Source organism: Salvelinus fontinalis, chromosome 25 (genome assembly GCF_029448725.1).
Source record: "Salvelinus fontinalis isolate EN_2023a chromosome 25, ASM2944872v1, whole genome shotgun sequence".
NCBI lineage: Eukaryota > Metazoa > Chordata > Actinopteri > Salmoniformes > Salmonidae > Salvelinus > Salvelinus fontinalis.
In genome coordinates this window covers 11560603-11576725 of record NC_074689.1, presented here as the reverse complement: position 1 = coordinate 11576725, position 16123 = coordinate 11560603, and the positions used below count along the sequence as shown (strand labels likewise).

The window sequence follows — 16123 nt, the reverse complement described above, 5'->3', positions numbered from 1 at the left end:
GATGCACACACACTCAGTTTGCACTGTGAACAAAATGTGGAGTTTGAATCTTGTTAATACAATTAAACTTGATTATATGATGTCTCAGTGTGCATTAATTAAGATTAGATTGAACTACACCATACAAGTTGAAGAAAGTCCGTAAAGTCTGTGACACACAGAATTTACAGAATGCATTGAAACACTTTGTATTGAGATAAAGAAATGCCAACAAACACACCTTTTTCAGCACACAAAAATAAACCATTATTCTGGCATCTGGGCTCTGAAAGTAACCCACAATACAATACAAAGGTGTCTGCCTAAGAACAGACATGTACATAACACCTGTCAATTAAAGTGTCAGTGTAAATACAAATATTTCAGAACAATAGTACAAATGTGTCTGCGTAAAACAGGCATGTAAACAATAAAAATGTCAATGGAATAAAATGAAAGTATCTATCCCCTGATTCCTCAACCTGGTCTCGGAGCATTTCGTATTATTCTGTACGTAAATCTGGCACACTCCATTTAGTATTATATGTTAAGTTTCATATGGTATGTTCGCTAAAAGGGTTAAGGTTAAGGTTAGGGGAAGGGTTAGTTAACGTGCTAAGTAGTTGCAAAGTAGCAAAAAGTAGTAAGTAGATGAAAAGTTGCTAATTAGCTAAAATGCAAAAGTTGTCCATGATGAGATTCAAACTCACAATTGCTAGACGTCCGCGTTAATATGACCAACCAACCACCCTGCTTTCTTTTTTTTGCCTTAAGTAACCATCTGTCTTGTGTAACCAAACCAAACGTGACATAACGTACACATTTTAGTGTTCCGGATTAACATTTACTATGTTACGTCTAGTCTATGAGACCAGGCTGGACTCCTGAGATATCTGAACATCATCAGAACAAGTTGTTCATTTCACTGTGTTCCCAGTCGTTTGGTCCATGTCCTCTTCTTGAAGTCATGCACGAACTCATGCAGCTGGTGATAGTTTTGGCGATAGGTAATCCATGAAATCAGCTATAGGTGTCAGGGCCTTGTGGAAAGGATGAGAAGAGGGGGGGGGGGATTAGAGAAGAGTCTGTGGAGAAAAGTGAACTGGCCTTTACATGCTAGAATCGTACACTCTAAAAAGTAAAGGTTCCTGGAGGATACTTTAGGGGTTCTTCATATTTAAACTGTGGGGGAACCCCTATAGGTTCTTCAAATAACCCTTTAAGAACCTTTTGAAGAACCTTTTGGGGTACATTTTTGAACTACCCCCATTCCCCTATTAATATTGTTATTAATAATACACATAACAACAATAACACAATATTTTAGTTGTCAGTGTAAATTATGATTTTAGTGGCAAAGCAGAATAAAAAAATCGAAATATGAGGTAAACTCCGTATCCATAGCCAGAATGATTTTGCAGTGCATGGTGATCGAACAGGTTTCCTGTTATATTCATAAGTGGTGTAGGGAGGGTGAAGTCTGTGAATTTAAAAAAAAAATATTATACAGATGATTAACAAGACATGCACACGACAGTATTCATAACTTGGTTTTTGTGTTAAATGTGAAAAACACTTTTGATAATGGTTTTCAAACACATACCTTGTCCATAATGTAGAGGCCTATGGGATTTTTAGTGAAGAGGTAAGGGAGGAGGATGGTAAATGTGATCTGCATAACATGCCAATAGAAATACCTTTGTATGCCTCCTCGTCTGTATACCTGCAGACACAGACACAAAAGTGAGCAGTTCAGTCATCTGTACTCAATACAGCTAGCCTTCAACATATTCTTACCTCTTTGTTGATTGATATCTATTGAATTGGGTCCATTTTCTGTTTTAGAAAGATTTCCACAAATATTAAAAGATAGACGGTATCATCATAAAGCAATATCAGTTTAGATCATACAAGAGATCTTTACACTTTTCAGTTAAGTTCCTGCACCTGCTGTCCTTTCAAATTCAAATCCAAATGTTTCAGTTGGACAGTTATGTTTCTGCAAGAACCCACCAACTATTGTAGTTGTTGTCATTTGCCATTTTGAATCCACAATGGGTTTCGGGCTGAATCTTCGCCCCCTACAGTTGACCAACCACCGCCGAAGGAGCGTAGACTTCGCCCACCCGAATTTCAGTCTTGCCTCGAGAAAAAATATTGTATGCACAAACAGTCAAACAAAAACTTGCCGAAGACTATAACGGCACAAAATGTTTCCATATTATGTGCACGAACTGTTCCGGATGGGCAGCATGCGAATGCCTTAACCCTCCACCCCTCCATTTCCACACAGCCCAGACAACAAAGGCTTTTAGTGGACAGAAAGGGCCTGTTTATCCGGGTCCTCCTGGCTATTACACACACACAAAGGCTTTCCTCACGTCATCAAAGAACTCCAGTCAGAGAGGGACAGCTATCTCACCCCTAGCTTTAATGTCTTGACCCCAGTAGCCCTGAGGATATGGAGAGTGGCTAGGTGTCCTCTCCACATGGTGCAAACAGCCAGGGCCATTTTCCATTCCATCTCCTCTCCCGTCTCCCTCCCTCACTTCACCAGGCAGACATGACGGTATCTCACACCATGGCACCTACTCGCTCGACGCCTGACCTCTCAGCTGGGCTCTCTGCGACCAGGACACTCAGACTCAGACACAGTGGCTGGAAGAAGGAAGACATGACGTTAGGTTATTACAGGGATGCACTCAGACTCATATGATCATATTATTTGTCTTGACCGAGGATGGAGAAGGCAATAGAGGAACCTCTGAGGCATTCTGCACTGTCACTGGACAACCAGGCTGTGACCTTGGGCCTGTGAGGATGTGGGGATGTTTTACTTAGCCTCTGTTCCGGAGGTGTCCTCTCTCCAGAGCTGGGTTTAAGTACTATTGTAATCTTTTGAGTGTTCCCAGCTAGCACATAATGTTCTGAGAACCATATGTTCTTAGAGATTGGTGAGAGCGTGATTGTCCAATGGTTATTTAGCATACAACCATCCCACTTCTTTCTGGGAATGGTGCAGAATAGTTGCTTGGCTTTGGAACATTCTCAGCACATTTGAGTTTATTTATTAATTATTATCATTTATTTTTTTGATGAAAAGTTGGCATTTCATTAGTTTAAGAAACTTTTCCTAAAAGTTCCAACATGGTTACACATTCCATTAAAACCACAAGGAAACTTTGCATTCAGAGAACGTTCTCAGAATGTTATTTTAAAATATATGCATTCCGTTCTGAGCATCAACAAAACTCTCTCGATCCTCTATCTTGTTAAGTGTGTTTAGGTTGGTTGGCCACGCCCACTAATTGACCACACCTGATCTTAATGAGTGCTCGTTTACTTTGAACTGGGGCCTGTTTGAATAGATTGAAATGAACAGCTTTGTATGCTGTTCACTGCACCACGTGTACTAATTACATGGATAGAGAAAAGAAGGTCATAGATTTCAACCTCGCTGACATCGTGCCAAAATTTAAAAAGAAATGTGTTTGCATGATTAATGCCTAAGCAAGTGCATTTCCATGTGTCCTATCTGTGCTTGGAGTTTAAACTTGTTAACCTAAGCTAGCAGTCTTATTGAAATATGTTCTCAGAATGTTATTTAATGACCTATAATTTTCCTTCTCAGAACGTTAATAAAACCTCCATGGAAAACTTTCAGGGAACCATAGTAAAACGTTCTCAGAACCTCCCTGCAACCTAAAAATGAACGTTCCCAGAACAGGCAAAATTCTCACTTCGGTTCTCAGAACATTTTTTAAAAAACTGTCAGGAAATATGGCTTTATTCCCAGAATCAATGGGAAACCAAACACTTAGGTTCCCACAACCAAATATGCTAGCTGGGTTTGCTTGAGCCTGCCTGGAGTGCCAGAAATAAGGGATTTTCAGTTTTGTGACTATGTTATTGGTTCATTAAGCCAGACAAGCCCAATCAAGCCGAGAAATTGTTTCAGATAGTACAGTATTTGAACCCAGGCCTGCCTTGTCTTTCATGCCGGGATATGGTCCGAGTGATTTACAGCCAGGTCAGGTTTGTGTTCCTGACCTCCATGCCACTCCCCTGTCTGTCTGATGACCTCCCCCAGGCCAGGACCTCTGTGCCTGGGCCAGGCCCCCTCAGTAGCCCTGGATTTCCTCAGCCTGGAGGCCTGGAGGAGACACACTGACATGTTTATACCAGGCCTGGTGATTTATCCTCCCACCATGGAGACACAGCATTGACAGGGCATCATAGCATAGACTGGACTACAGACTGATGCGTCAGCTTGACTGGTTTCCAGTGGTTGGTTTTTACCAAGCAGCGTTGTGGCAGGGTTAGGGAAAACTGTGCTGACTGTTGGGTTGGAAGACTTTGCTAATCGACTTTCCTAAGGTACAGAATAATGCTTCTGTTCCTCGGTCTTGGGAAAGTTTCCTGACATTAAAGATTAAATGGGTAACAGCAAAGCTGGGTACTCATATAACCACAGACGTACACGCACACGCACGCAGCACACACACGCAGCAAACACACCAACTCAGCAATGACGTAGGCCAGCTGCCGTGGCCCCAACCGGGATGAGGAGGTCAGGAACATTAGCCTCCATTCGGCCAGGAGAGAGCAAGCATATCCAACAAGACCCACCTGCCACTTTATTTATGAAATTACTCATGCCGCTTCTATCATGGGTTAACAGTATGACCCCCTCAACCCGGCCCACTCTGGCTCCCTTCTACAGTGGGCTGTCCATCATCCAGAACCCCCCTCTACACCCCTATGCCAACAAAATGACCACCCCCACCTTTACCACCCCCTCTACAGTACCTCAAACACTCCATAACAACAGAACACGTCACTCTCTGAGCTCATGAAAATTATACCTAGTTTTTATGAAGATTTTTCACTTCCTGAATTGACTGAATTGAAACCTGTTGACCAAACTGTGATTTGTACTCTAACCAAGCTGAAAATTCAAGTCCACTGATGATAGTCTTAGCATGTGTGGTGGGTTGTGGACTCTCCATCCAAAGTCCTGATCCTTTTCAGTGCTGGTTCATTTAACAGAATCACCCAACTCCAGCACCCTCTTCCATCCCTTCCACTCACCCCTGGTGGCTGCCCGGGCCACTTTTACTTCCATATATTTAGATATGTAATCCTATGGGAAGCCCAGGCTGAATGGGCTGGCTCAAAGCCCTCTCGCTGTGTCTATACAATAAAGGGGACTTATTGAAACAAGCCTGGCACTGGGACCCCCGTGGAGGGACGAGGAGGGGGGTGTATTTATTTGGAGAGTGGCGGGAGGCTGGTTAACCTTTGATCAATGCCGCGTGCCCCATTCCCCTGTCTGTCCCTGGGATCATTGCCCTATGGATGGGCGCTACCGCCCACTGGGTCAACCCTGTCTTCCAGCAATGGAGCCGAGCCCAACCAACTCAACTTCCCCTACTTTTGGGGTGGCTGAGAGGACTCTAAACACTTTCCATCAATCTTTAATATACACTGTGGTTGTGGAGTCATTTATTCAGTTTGGTATTTTTGTGTTTGAACTGCATAACAACTTATCATGTTACCAGATACAAGACCGACTTTAAAGTCCCTTTGTGGCGACTAAGAGTTAATCTGCAATTTCGACACTCCTCATGATATTTCATTCACCTCTTCATAACACATGTAGTAATTTATCAAGCGTCATGTTTGCTCTGTATAACAACTTATAATGTTACCAGATAAAAGAGTGAAGCATGAGTGTGTTTTCATATCAAATGTCCCCAGACAGTGTGATTCTGTCTTCCACAGGGAGGGCAGACTGTCTCAGTGCAGGCCAGATGCCAGGGACCATCTGTCTGGTGTCCGCAGAGCCTGACAGGGTGATCCATTACCTCCACCACAGATCTTCCCACACCAGCCCAAGCCTCAGATACTGCCCCAGACTACCAACCCCAGTCCCAACCCCCAGTCCCTAACCCCAGCCCCCAGCCTCAAGCACAGGCCCCAGATATTGCCCCAGACTACCAACCCCAGTCCCAATCCCCAGTCCCTAACCCCAGCCCCTGTCCATATTCCCAAGGAGTCGCCCACCACCTCTGCTCTCCCGTTCCTACCATGTCAATATCTGATTCCCATGCTGAAAAGCCCTGCCAAAATTCAATCGCATTCCTCAAAGGGGACACAAGAGCAGGGGAGGAAAACATCTTATCTATCCAGGGTATTTAGCATTTAAATCATGTATAAATTATGCTATACTTTATTCCCCTTGCATAGGTTGTGTTTGTCTTTCATTCCCCTAAAGACCAAATGTGGTTAATCATAGATACATATCAGACACTTTGTTTCATTCTGTGACATTTTAATATCCAGTTTTGCTGAAAGACTTTAAAATATGAAGCTAAACCACACTCACATGGATATGGGAGAGATATACCCCAGCTAACAATTCTAGGGAGAGAGAACATTTTGGAATGTTACACATAATGTTTCCCTAGTGTCCAGTTTTCCGTTACTTAGGGGAGCATTCTATCTATGTTAGCAAAAATCTTCTCAGAACCTTTTTAGCATTTAGAGTTAGGAGTACATTCAATTGAAGTCAAACCAGATAGTAGCCAGAACATGGTTATCATATTCTCAAAATATACAATATTACTGTTCTCGACACGGTGTCATGGAACGTTGCAGGAACATTCATATGTCCAGTTTTCTGAGGGTGTTCCATCAGTGCCCCACCAGACATACACAGAACATGGTTAATATACTTGCAGTGCATAAGATAATGTTCTAGACATGTTTAATGGGAACGTTTCAATAACATTCGTGTCCAGTTTTCTCAGGGTTACAGGAATATTCTCTCAATGTCCTACCAAACATACACAGAGCATGTTTGCCATGTTCTCAGAATAAAAGATTTTAAAGTTCCAGACACGTTTCACAGGAGCGTTGCACGAACATTCATGTGTCCAGTTTTCTGTGGGTTAGGAGAATATCCCATCAACGTCCCACCAAACACACACACAGAACATGGTTGCCATGTTCTCACAACATAAGATATTAATGTTCCTACACATTTCATGAGAACGTTTGAAGAACATTTCTGTGCATCAGTAGTCAGGACATCCAAGAAACGTAATCCCCCATCAAAAAAATGTCATTACACATCACGTCATGTTACTGTTGGCGAGCCAATCAAGGCCCTGATTGGTGAACCACTGATCCATTCCTAGCTCCTTGTTTGTTGGTTGGATGCGGAGGGATTATTTAAGATACTATTTGAAGAGGTAGGGTTTCAGATGTTTTCCGAAGAGGGGCAGGGACTCAAGGGGAAGCTGGTTCCACCACTGGGGTTCCAGAGCAGAGAAGAGCTTGGACTGGGCTGAGCGGGAGCTGCCCTCCCGTAGTGGTGGGAGGGCCAAGAGATCAGAGGTGGCAGAACAGAATGGTCGGGTTGGGGTGTAGTGTTTGAGCAGAGACTGAAGGTAGGGAGGGGCAGTTACCATTGCTGCTCCGTAGGCAAGCACCAGGGTATTGGAAGCGGTTGCGAGCTTCGACTGGAAGCCAGCGGAGTGTGTGGAGGAGCGGGGTGACATGGGAGAACTTTAGAAGATTCAACACCAAGAGGACTGCAGAATTCTGCATATGTTGCAGAGGTCTAGAACATTGATATCTTATGTTCTGAGAACATGGCAACCATGTTCTGTGTAAGTTTAGTGGGATGTTGATGGAATATTCTCCTAACCCACAGAAAACTGAACACATGACTGTTCTTGCAATGTTCCCATGAAACATGACGTGTTCTGTGTAAGTTCTATTTGACATTAAGGGGATGGTCTCTTGGAAACATTCTTGGCACATCACAGGAAAATTCCTATGAAAATGTTAGTTAATGACCTAATGAGACTCATAAGGGAACGCTCTCTAAAGTTGTGGGAACGTTTGCTGGTAGCTGGGTACTGTGTGTCTGTATTCAGGACCCAGGCCCTCTAAGTGATTGTGTGATCCCCTGTGCAAATAACACATGGTCAATGTTCTAAATGGCACCCTATTCCCTATATTGTGCACTACTTTTGACCAGAACCCTGTGGTTCCTGGTCAAAAGTAGTTCACTAAATAGGGGATAGAGTGCCATTTGGGACATTACATTGTGTTATTTGCTTTGGGATCCTACAATGATCAACCACGAAGTTGTCCCACAGAAAGTCAAATTCCTTTAGCTTCAGCAGAAGAGTCTCCTCTTAGTCTCGCTGAAAAGGCCATTGTGCAAACTTGATCTTGGAGCGATCCCTCCAATAACAACACCCAATATTTCTGTTGAGGGGAAAACACACGGCAGAGGAGTTTAGCAAATTATACTTAAAGAGGAGAGAAAACGGATAGACATGGAAGAAAAACACTTAAGTTTAGGAATTCGTCAGTGAGAGAAGTGAACAATACCCCAGAGGTTGTAAGATCAGACAACTATGCAAGCCCTTGCCCAGCAACCAGATTTAAAGTCAGCCTAAATAATCCTGCAAAGTGCTGCTGAAACACAGAGGGGTGTCTTACGAATCAGATTTGGTCCACTCTGAGTTCAACTCGGGATAACCAGTCATACGAATGAGGCTCACCTTTTAACCAGGTACATTTCTATGGCAACGAATCCTTCTGAACTAGGGCTGTGGCGGTCATGACATTTCGTCAGCCGGGGATTGTCAAGCAAATATCTGCCGGTCTCACGGTAATTGACCGTTAATTAACATCAACACATTTTGCACCTTCTGGCTTCCATGTATAGCCTAAAAGCCACTAATGCAGACCTTTGGAACATCTACATTTAAAATGTCTAATAAATCCATGTAATATAGCCTACACCATCACAATAAATACGTTATTTATTTTAGACAGGTCTTAAGAAACATGATATGAAGAAAATCTCAGAAGAACAGAATAACATACTCTGAGTTGTCCTTATATTAGGCCCTGATCTGGCTATGCCATATGGCTGTGGGCTACACTAGTTCATTTAGCAGACAATATTTGTTTAGAATTCGGTGGAATTATCCTACAGTATGAAGAAAATAGAAAGGAATGATGTGAGGGAGTGCGCATATTGTGTGGCTGTAATGCCCCCCCCCAAAAACCCATGCCTTTTGAGGCCAGTGGCCGTTGTGCCCTTGTGCTGAATATAATAATGATAATTCCCTTCTCCTGGTTCTGTGCTCCTCTCACTCATTTGACTCTCTCAGATATCTCAAATCTAGTCGTCAACATCCGGTGAAATTGGACGGCGCGCAATTCAAATAAATAATCGTAATATTAAACATTTAGGAACATACAAGTATCTTATATCATTTAAAAGCTTACATGCTTGTTAATCTAACTGCGTTGTCCAAATTACAATAGGCTTTACAGCGAAAGCATACCATGCGATTGTTTGAGGACGGCGCCCCACATCAACATATTTTTCAACCAACACAGGCTTCATAAAATCACTGCTCGGTCATCCTATTTTTCCAACTTAATTGAGGAAAATAAGAACAATCCAAAATGTATTTTTAATACTGTCGCAAAGCTAACTAAATAGCAGCATTCCCCAAGAGAGGATGGATTGTAATAAATTCATGAACTTCTTTGAGGAAAAGATCATGATCATTAGAAAGCAAATTACGGACTCCTCTTTAAATCTGCGTATTCCTCCAAAGCTCAGTTGTCCTGAGTCTGCACAACTCTGCCAGGACCTAGGATCAAGAGAGACACTCAAGTGTTTTAGTAGTATATCTCTTGACACAATGATGAAAATAATCATGGCCTCTAAACTTTCAAGCTGCATACTGTACCCTGTTCCAACTAAACTACTGAAAGAGCTGCTTCCTGTGCTTGGCCCTCCTATGTTGAACATACACGGCTCTCTATCCACCGGATGTGTACCAAACTCACTAAAAGTGGCAGTAATAAAGCCTCTCTTGAAAAAGCCAAACCTTGACCCAGAAAATATTAAAAACTATCGGCCTATATCGAATCTCCCATTCCTCTCAACATTTTTAGAAAAAGCTATTGCGCAGCAACTCACTGCCTTCCTGAAGACAAACAATGTATACGAAATGCTTCAGTCTGGTTTTAGACCCCATCATAGCACTGAGACTGCACTTGTGAAGGTGGTAAATTACCTTTTAATGGCGTCAGACCGAGGCTCTGCATCTGTCCTCGTGCTCCTAGACCTTAGTGCTGCTTTTGATACCATCGATCGCCACATTCTTTTGGAGAGATTGGACAACAAAATTGGTCTACACGGACAAGTTCTGGCCTGGTTTAGATCTTATCTGTCGGAAAGATATCAGTTTGTCTCTGTGGATGGTTTGTCTTCTGACAAATTAACTGTACATTTTGGTGTTCCTCAAGGTTAGTTTTTAGACCCGTATTGTTCTCACTATATATTTTACCTCTTGGGGATGTCATTCGAAAACATAATGTTAACTTTTACTGCTATGCGGATGACACACAGCTGTACATTTCAATGAAACATGGCGAAGCCCCAAAATTGCCCTCGCTGGAAGCCTGTGTTTCAGACATAAGGAAGTGGATGGCTGCAAATGTTCTACTTTTAAACTCGGACAAAACAGAGGTGCTTGTTCTGGGTCCCAAGAAACAAAGAGATCTTCTGTTGAATCTGACAATTAATCTTGATGGTTGTACAGTCGTCTCAAATAAAACTGTGAAGGACCTCGGTGTTACTCTGGACCCCCTGATCTCTCTTTTGACAAACATATGAAGACTGTTTCAAGGACAGCTTTTTCCATCTACGTAACATTGCAAAAATCAGAAATTTTCTGTCCAAAAATGATGCAGAAAAATTAATCCATGCTTGTTACTTCTAGGTTAGACTACTGCAATGCTCTACTTTGCGGCTACTGGGATAACACACAAAATAAACTTCAGTTCGTGCTAAATACGGCTGCTAGAATCCTGACTAGAACCAAAACATGTGATCATATTACTCCAGTGCTAACACTGGCTTCCTGTTAAGGCTAGGGCTGATTTCAAGGTTTTACTGCTAACCTACAAAGCATTGCATGGGCTTGCTCCTACCTATCTTTCCAGTTTTGTCCTGCCGTACATACCTACACGTATGCTATGGTCACAAGATGCAGGCCTCCTAATTGTTCCTCGAATTTCTAAGCAAACAGCTGGAGGCAGGGCTTTCTCCTATAGAGCTCCATTTTTGATGACTCCTTGCTGTCCCCAGTCCACCTGGCCATGCTGCTGCTCCAGTTTCAACTGTTCTACCTGCGGCTATGGAACCCTGACCTGTTCACGGGATGTGCTACCTGTCCCAGACCTGCTGTTTTCAACTCATTAGAGACAGCAGGAGCGGTAGAGATACTCTCAATGATCGGCTATGAAAAGCCAACTGACATGTACTCCTGAGGTGCTGACCTGTTGCACCCTCGACAACTACTGTGATTATTATTATTTGACCATGCTGGTCATTTATGAACATTTGAACATCTTGGCCATGTTCTGTTATAATCTCCACCCGGCACAGCCAGAAGAGGACTGGCCACCCTTCATAGCCTGGTTCCTCTCTAGGTTTCTTCCTAGGTTTTGGCCTTTCTAGTGAGTTTTTCCTAGCCACCGTGCTTCTACACCTGCATTGCTTGCTGTTTTGGGGTTTTAGGCTGGGTTTCTGTACAGCACTTTGAGCTATAAGCTGATCTAAGAAGGGCTATATAAATAAATTTGATTTGATTTGATTTTCCACTGGGACTCTTTGTACCAAAACTCCAAATTCTTACTAGTTTTGGAAGAAACAAGCCTGAAACCTTAAACAAAGACTGTTGACATCTAGTGGAATCCATAGGAATTGCAATCTGGGAGCTGGAATTACATAGGACCCATAGCTTTCCATTACTAGAGCCTGGGACCTAAAAAGAAAAATCTGGTTGGTTTATCTTTGGATTTATTTCTTTGGAATATCAATTGTGTTATAGTATCATACATTATTTTAACATTTCTACAAACTTCAAAGTGTTTCCTATCCAATGCTACCAATTATATGCATATTCTGGCTTCTGGGCCTGAGTAACAGGCAGTTTACTTTGGGCACGTCAGTCAGGCATAAATTACGAAAAATAGACCCTATCCCTAGGAAGTTTTTAAAAGGTCGGAGATAGGCTTGGCGATAATAGAGGCAGGACCTTAAAGAAGAAAGGGTCTAAACCATCTGACCCAGATGTTTTTTGGTGTCAAGTTTCAGGTGCTCCTTTAGCACCTTGGACTCGGTGACTGCCTGCAGGGAGAAACTTTGTAGTGGGGCAGGAGAAAAAGAGGGAGAAGCATCGGGGATAGTCACATTAGAAGGAGTGGGAGATGAGGAAATGTTGGACTGGCAAGGAGTCATGGCTAAGTCAAATAGGAATCCTGACTTAATGAAGTGGTGATTAAAGAGCTCAGCCATGTGCTTCATGTCAGTAACAACCACATCATCAACATTAAGGGACATGGGCAGCTGTGAGGAGGAGCGTTTATTCTCCAGGTCTTTAACCGTTTTCCAGAACTTCTTGGGGTTAGACCCACAGAGAAAGAACTGCAACTTAAAGTAACTAACTTTGGCCTTCCGGACAGCCAGAGTGCACTTATTTCTCATTTTCCTGAATGAGAGCCAGTCATGCGTGTGCCAAGCCTTTCGCCAAATGTCATTCTTGAGGTGGAGTAACTCTGCAAGATCACGGTTGAACCAGGGGCTGAACCTGTTTTTAATTCAAATTTTCTTTATGGGGGCGTGTTGGTTAACGATACCACTGAAAATATAAAAAAGAAGATCTATTTCTCGCCAGTTCATGAAGGAAGGCTTGATCATTAATGTTTTTGAGTCTATGACAAATCAGGACAGGTCGTTTCACTGAGCAGCCATTACAAACACAGGCTTTAAAACAGTGATCACTAAGGTCATTACAGAAAACACCAGACTGATACCTATCAGGATTATTTGTGAGGATAACATCAAGAAGAGTAGCCTTTTCTGGTATGACTCATACCTTGTGGAATTGGTAATAATCTGAGAAAGATTTAGGGAGTTCCTATTATTGATCCTCCTCTATTTAATAGAGGCCATCAAAACTCAGTTTTTTCACGCAATTGCATAGCATATAGAAATGTTGCATAGGCTTTCATGAAGTGTTTGATAAAATGTTCCATTACATTTGCATTGATGTCAGAGTGACTATAGAGTGCTGAGTACCAGGCAGTTAGCAAGTTTGGTAGGCTACAAATGACCATCAGCAGCATCAGAGCTTGGCGACGCATAATTACTGTGAATAAACGGTCAAGTGGAATTTGACTGCCGTCATAACTCGTGACCGCCGGTGTGGCAATAATACGGTCACCGTAACAGCCCTATTCATAACTAACCTGCTCCGGGGCATGCTAACTCAGTTCAAACTCCACTTAACCTGAATGAAGTGTCTGAGCCACGAGTTGAGGACTAATGAAATCTGATTCCCTCCTTCTTGCAAAGATTGCGTCATCATGCCCTTCCTTTGAGGAAGATGACTGATTAAATATTTTATTTAGAAAGTGTTTATTTTTTTATTTTTTAAGTATTATGTTAAAATACCTATCACATTATTTAGTAATGACAGAATGCATTTGAAACTTCACGCACAGTAAAACTTTTGTGTGACTTAATCAAATTATTTTATCGATAGGAGTGGAGGAAAAAAGTGCTTGCACATTGATAAGCACACCGAAGACGGCATTAATGAAAAGTAATAAAAGGCGTCATTTATAAACGACACTTTTACACCATAGCCTGCTAAAATTGCAAGATAACTTTTCCTTCGTTTTTATTTCGGCACAAATTAAAATGTTCCACTGACTTGCCCATGAATTTATGCTTCAGCATTGTCTCAGCATGCAAGCGCAGTTACAAGTCTGCAAGACTTAGCGGCAGGCGAACGAGCAAAATGCACCGTTGTAGTACGGATGAAGCCGGAGCTGGAATGTGAAGCTAACTGAAGCTGGTTAGCTATAGAAAACACTGAGTAGATCTGGCTTGCTTCATAGGATACCCCTCTGGAGCTCATATTCCCCTGGGGGCATGCGGTGCGCGCGTGTGCACGCTCCTCACCACTCTCAATTCCTACCAACCACAGGCTTTTAAGTTGACCTCCATTAGGTAAGTGAGCAATTAGTGGACTTATGGGAACTTAGAAACTGTCACAGTAACAGGATGTGTGTTTAGGGAGGGGGTGTGGTTAAGCCTGAGTGCCTGAGAGAGGGAGTGGACATCTTCCCATAGCCTGGGGCTTATTTGGGCATTTCAGATGTGAGGTCTTGTCACTGATAGGCCGTGGGACCAGTTTTGACATGCCACCATCCCTCTATCCCTCCCTCCCTCCACCGCATTCTCGTTTCCTCCTCCCAGACAGTCAGTATAGTTAGATAAATACACACACTCATGTAAAAGAGCATCTTAAGAGCCTAATGGAGTTAAGGGCCCCAATGAAAGCAATACCAGTCCAATGAACGTCATGTTGTAAGGCTCGGCACAAACAAAAGCTCAAGGACAGTTTGGATCTGTTTACTCACCACTACTTAAAGGGACATTGGTTGTACTTGGAACAATGTCAGTTCCTCGTAAAATGGCCTGTCTGAAAGGTTCACTTGTAGTATGAGTGTGTTGTTTATTTGCTCCAATGTTAGATCAACGCAGGCAGTAGACAAGATTTTAATTTAAATGTTGTTTGTTCGCGGAGAGGATGTTCCATGCTCTGTCTCTGTTCTTCTCTATCTCAATTCGAAAGGGGCTTTATTGGCATTGGAAAACGTGTTTACGTTGCCAAAGCAAGTGAATTAAACAATTAAAATGCTCTCTCTCATATTGCTACAAATTTGGGGCCAATTGCAACCATCGAAAGCTACCTGATCATTTGTTAAACCATCAATACAAGGCAGTTAACCCACTGTTCCTAGGCCGTCATTGAAAATAAGAATTTGTTCTTAACTGACTTGCCTAGTTAAATAAAGGTAAAATAAATAAATAAAAATTTAAATGTGTAACTAAATCAAGTAAATTGTTATATAATCTGTCAAACAAAATTACAAATTATGGCATATATTTTTTTTTTGCCGAAATGTTGAAGTGAAGTATAGGCTCACTACTTCGATATTCTTATAATCTAATAACTATTTTTACATTCATCAGCCTTACGGTTTCCGATGCTCCATTTGAGGAGGGAGTAAAGAATCTAATAAAGTTGTCTGGTATCATAATCACTAGACACGGTAACAACGAGAGATCAACTGATCTGCTGGTTTATCCTTGTGGGTTTTTCGTTGCGATCAAGCTTAGTTTAGCCCACAGGTGCGTGTAATCTCCCATTAGTAGCGTTAAAGAGATCTTGCGGTAACAATTTAAAAAAAAATGAAATTGGAAATATTTAAATATATAGGTGAAATTAAATGAAACAATAATGTTGATGCTAATATTATGCTAGTGATAACAATGGCATAATATATTCAATACGCTGTGGACTATTGCCTTTTAACAGTTTCGCTCAGTTCCTTCTGATCAACTTAGCAATTATGTCACACCTCTCACTATTGTCATTGGTTGCACTAATTGCACTGTTTGTCCACATAACCTTGTTCAAGCGTTCATGACATCACCTTGAAAAAGGCACAGTGATGCCGAAACGTTGGTGTTTTTTTACCCATTTTTACCTCCAGTAATTTTAATAAATTACTGTGAGGTTATACATATGAAGTGTGTCACTCCCTTTGTTTTTCTAGCTTCTAGCTTATTCTTCATAGAAGCCTAATGTTTCAGGAAACTTCCTGGAGAAATTATAGAAGGGTACATTTTCTATAACTTGTACTGTATGTATGTATGTATGCATGTGTAACAGTATAACTTTAAACCGTCCCCTCGCCCCGACACGGGCGCGAACCAGGGACCCTCTGCACACATCAACAACAGTCAACCACGAAGCGTCGTTACCCATCGCTCCACAAAAGCTGCGGCCCTTGCAGAGCAAGGGGCAACACTACTTGTAGGTTTCAGAGCAAGTGACGTAACTGATTGAAACGCTAGTAGCGCGTACCCGCTAACTAGCTAGCCATTTCACATCCGTTACACTCACCCCCCTTTCAACCTCCTCCTTTTCCACAGCAACCAGTGATCCGTGTCAAC

At 42.2% G+C, this 16123-nt stretch overlaps 1 long non-coding RNA gene across 1 annotated transcript; it reads right to left on the bottom strand.

The window, feature by feature from the left end:
• Positions 1 to 213: 213 nt before the first annotated feature.
• Positions 214 to 2808, bottom strand: LOC129823366 (uncharacterized). Its single transcript, XR_008754625.1, has 3 exons — positions 1993 to 2808; positions 1777 to 1815; positions 214 to 1702 (listed from the first exon to the last, which is right to left on the bottom strand). It is a non-coding gene; the product is annotated as an uncharacterized LOC129823366 (long non-coding RNA).
• Positions 2809 to 16123: the final 13315 nt, after the last annotated feature.